This window comes from Pinus tabuliformis, chromosome J (genome assembly GCF_031772625.1).
Source record: "Pinus tabuliformis cultivar Carrire ecotype Pingquan chromosome J, CPIR1, whole genome shotgun sequence".
Lineage (NCBI taxonomy): Eukaryota > Viridiplantae > Streptophyta > Pinopsida > Pinales > Pinaceae > Pinus > Pinus tabuliformis.
The window spans coordinates 225423072-225426996 of record NC_142295.1 but is presented as its reverse complement, the minus strand read 5'-3'; the positions used below and the strand labels follow the sequence as shown (position 1 = coordinate 225426996).

The window sequence follows — 3925 nt, the reverse complement described above, 5'->3', positions numbered from 1 at the left end:
CTAAATGTTAGAAGTTTTCTCTAGTTCATTTTGGCTGAAATTTTGTGGGATTCCTACTTTATTTACTCGCTCATCACTGGTTCATCTGCCCCTCGACGCTGTAGTACTCTATTTTATTATCGGTGTTGATAAGGATTGCAAAGGCTGAAGACGTAAACAAGAATAAATTAAAAATATAGTAGAGCTTGACTAGAACGAGGTTGCACTTATTTTTTCCAACACGGCCCTTTTTTTACAATTACAAAAACTAAACTAAGATGTACGTTGGTTTGAGTCTCAACTAAGTTTACAAAGCCTCAAAAACTTTGACATGGATGTTTTGGTTGGACTTTTTTTCCTTCTCATCTAAATCTTTTTTAATTGTTTCAACTTTATTTTTGTTTGCCGTTGGTTTCAAATTTCAGTTTCTGCATCTCTTTTATCGTTTAATATAGAAAATTATTTGAGGTTGTCCATGCATATTCTCTACTTCTTTAAAAATTTGCGGCATGTCATTTTCTATAGTTTACTCTTTATCATGAGCCTTTTGATCATCAATTTGTTACAACATAAGTCCATAATAAAATTTTCTCTCTTCAAGACTCCAATACATGAAAATTTCTATAAGTTTTTTTTACAACGTCCACATTGTCTTCAACATTCATTGCCCACACTGTCTTCAACATTCATTGCTGCAACTTCTATGCAGACTTCATCAAAACATAGTGTTTCAAGCCATGATTCAAGTAACATTAATTCTTCTTCAAATTTTGTTGTTTATTCTTTATTGTTGTTAACATCTGCACACTCAAATCAATGTTAATTTTATATGAAAAAACATATGCAGAACCATATGGATTATGATCTTTTTGCTTTGCAATGATAACTTTCTCTACTTCCTCTTCCCTCCCTACCTCTAGTGTTGCATCATAATCTTTATCTTCCATTTCTTTACCAACTTTTGTTGTTGCAAACTTGTTGTCTTCCACTTGACCTCCAAACACAAGTGAGACTCTGTCACCAAATAACAACATATCAATGAAATGTTTATGTTATATCATATGCAACCACTCATCACTATTTAATTGTTCTTCATCAAAGTTAACATCTAAAATTTTGAATTGTTGGATCAACCATATCATTTTAATTGCTTCAATGGAAACTTCACTATCTTTACCAAGATCTATTGTTGGATTCACTAAATCATCATCCACTTGTAGTTGACCATAGGATTTATGGCCATCTATGTGTTCTATCATCCACTTTTAAGTGGTATTCACCAATCTGTTCATCTTTTTGTACATCTTCTACTTTAAATCAACCTTCATTTTCATATTCAACTTGAGTACTCACCCTTACACCAAAAAGGCTCTCAATATGAAGCCTCATTTGTAATGAAGAGAGGAATGTTGTTATCTACACATTCCTTGATGCATTTTAATGCGAAGGCATTTTTTGACCTTTTGACTTGTAATTCTTTCAAATAATTCTCAAATAGTTTTTGTTGTTGCTTTGGCTTTTTTAACTTCTTGGTTTTACCCATTTGTTGAACATTGACTAATAATGAATCCACACAACCCACATACATAACAACTACATAACAACTTCTCTATGGACCACCTTTATAAAACAAACCGGTCAAATCGGTCAAATTGAAGAGTAAACAATCTTCGTTATCAACTCTGGCTCTGACAACACATGCTCCTGTATATTCCACTCCACTAAACGCGATCTTTAAGTGAGATTGCCCAATGGAAAAATGCCTTTTTTTCTAAATATACCTAAAAAGAAAATTTGAATGTCATCTTTTTAAGAAATCTTTATCTGTTTTGCAAATAACTATCAACGAAGCCCTTTTAAAAGTGAGATGAACCATTTTAAAACAACACCATCGCCCTCTGTTCTTCCAACGTATTCAAAAATTAACCCATTAAAAAAAATAACAGATGCGTAAATACCTTTGTTGCCAACTTTTTAAAATGAATTTGTGGCTTAACATATGTCTAAATGAGTTTGTTGAAAACTTTTCAAACGTAACATGCTCATGTAGATTCCAATAAATGCGATCTTTTTATCCATGTATGTAAGACTTTTTCAAAAAAGATTACTTTAAATGAAATTGCCAAATGGAAAAATGCCCCCTTTTCTAAAAAAAAATTGAATGTCTTGTTTTTGAGATAAAGAAAGAAATCTTTATCTGTTTTGAAAATAACTATCAACGAAGCCCTTTTAACCATTTTAAAACAACACCATCGCCATCTGTTCTTCCAACGTATTCAAAATTTAACCCATTAAAAAAAAATAACACGTGTAAATACCTTTGTTGCGAACTTTTTAAAATGAATTTGTGGGTTAACATATGCGTAAATGCCTTTGTTGCAAACTTTTTCAAACGTTATTTTTGTTTAATATATGCGTAAAAACCTTTGCTTTGGAATTTTCGTGGCATTTTTTTTTAAATTTAGGGTTAATGCACCTTTCCATATAGAGAGGCTTACATTAGTGTTCAGGAGGCCGTGTTAGTGTTCGTGTTCACGAAATCACTAGTGCTTGAAGTGTCCACCATATAACGCGGTTGCTACTATGGTTGGGGTGCGGTAGTGTGTTTTCATCGTGCATATTTTTTTGTTATCACTTCGAAGCGCGTTCACGCTTGGGTCTGCTTGGTTGATGGATTTTGGTTTTTTGACACAGCTGATTTGTTTATTTTCTTTCTCAAGCTCTTATTCTCTATTCTTTGAAATTCTATTCTCATGGGGTTTTATGCAACCTCAAGTGGTTTAATATCATGACAAATATTATAGAGGCATAAGACAAATAAACACTACTACATACAAGGGGTTTTAAGCCAATATTTAAGACAATTTATTTTCAAGAGACAATACCTATGATTAAAGACATATTGTCTCTATAGAGAGAGTATGTCTTAAATCCCAATTGTTGTCTCTATAGAGACAATGTCTTTAATCTCAATTATTGTCTCTCTAGAAACAATAAAAATATCTCTTTACAAAATATAGAATATGAATCTTTTTGTTTCTTCAATCATTAATTCATGTTAGGGCACGATGGAATTGAACCACCAACCTCCTGCTTGCAAAGCAGTTGCTCTTCCATTGAGCTAGCACCCTTTAAATAAATGTGTTGAATGAATTCTCCATGTTACAAGTCTTTCGGGAAATCACAATTAATATGGTTTACTTCATTACATAACTTCTTTCGATATAAAACTGACTGAACGATAAAAACTAGATTTAACCATAATTACGTTATTTTCATAATTGTTGTAATTAGTTCAACATAACTATACTAATGCCTCAACTAGAGTGCGTCTGTTAAGTGTTTCCATCTTTAGGTAATCCCTCTTCAAATATTTATCTCAAGAGGATTCCACTTAGCTCGAGAGTTGTATATGGTTGCAACAATTGTCTTTGGTTACCTTCTAAAGTTGTTTGAGTTCAAAGACAGATCCAAGATATTCTAGTACCTGATGGTGGGCAACTGCTTAATGGCCACTTTACAGATGATTCATTGATTCAATGATCACTTCAGAACTCAACGGAACTTAGGTACCATGTAGTGCCTAGACACGTTCCTAGCTCCAGAGTTGTATATGGTTGCAGCAGTTGTCTTGGGTTACCTTCTAAAGCTGCTTGAGTTCAAAGAACTTAGGTACCATGTAGTGCCTAGGCATGTTCCTAGCTCCAGAGTTGTATATGGTTCCAGCGATTGTCTCTGGTTACATTCTAAAGTTGCTTGAGTTCAAAGACAGATCCAAGATATTCTAGTACCTGATGGTAGGCAACTGCTTAATGACTACTTTACAGAGGATTTTATGATTCAATGATCACTTCAGAACTCAACAAAACTTAGTTACCATGTAGTGCCTAGACATGTTTTTCCAAGCCATATAGCAGCGACGAGTGAAAAAAGAGACAATGGCGGA

At 33.4% G+C, this 3925-nt stretch overlaps 1 non-coding gene across 1 annotated transcript; it reads right to left on the bottom strand.

Moving 5' to 3' along the window:
• Positions 1-3038: 3038 nt before the first annotated feature.
• Positions 3039-3110, bottom strand: TRNAA-UGC (transfer RNA alanine (anticodon UGC)). Its single transcript has one exon. It is a non-coding gene; the product is annotated as a tRNA-Ala (tRNA).
• Between the last annotated feature and the right edge of the window lie 815 nt (positions 3111-3925).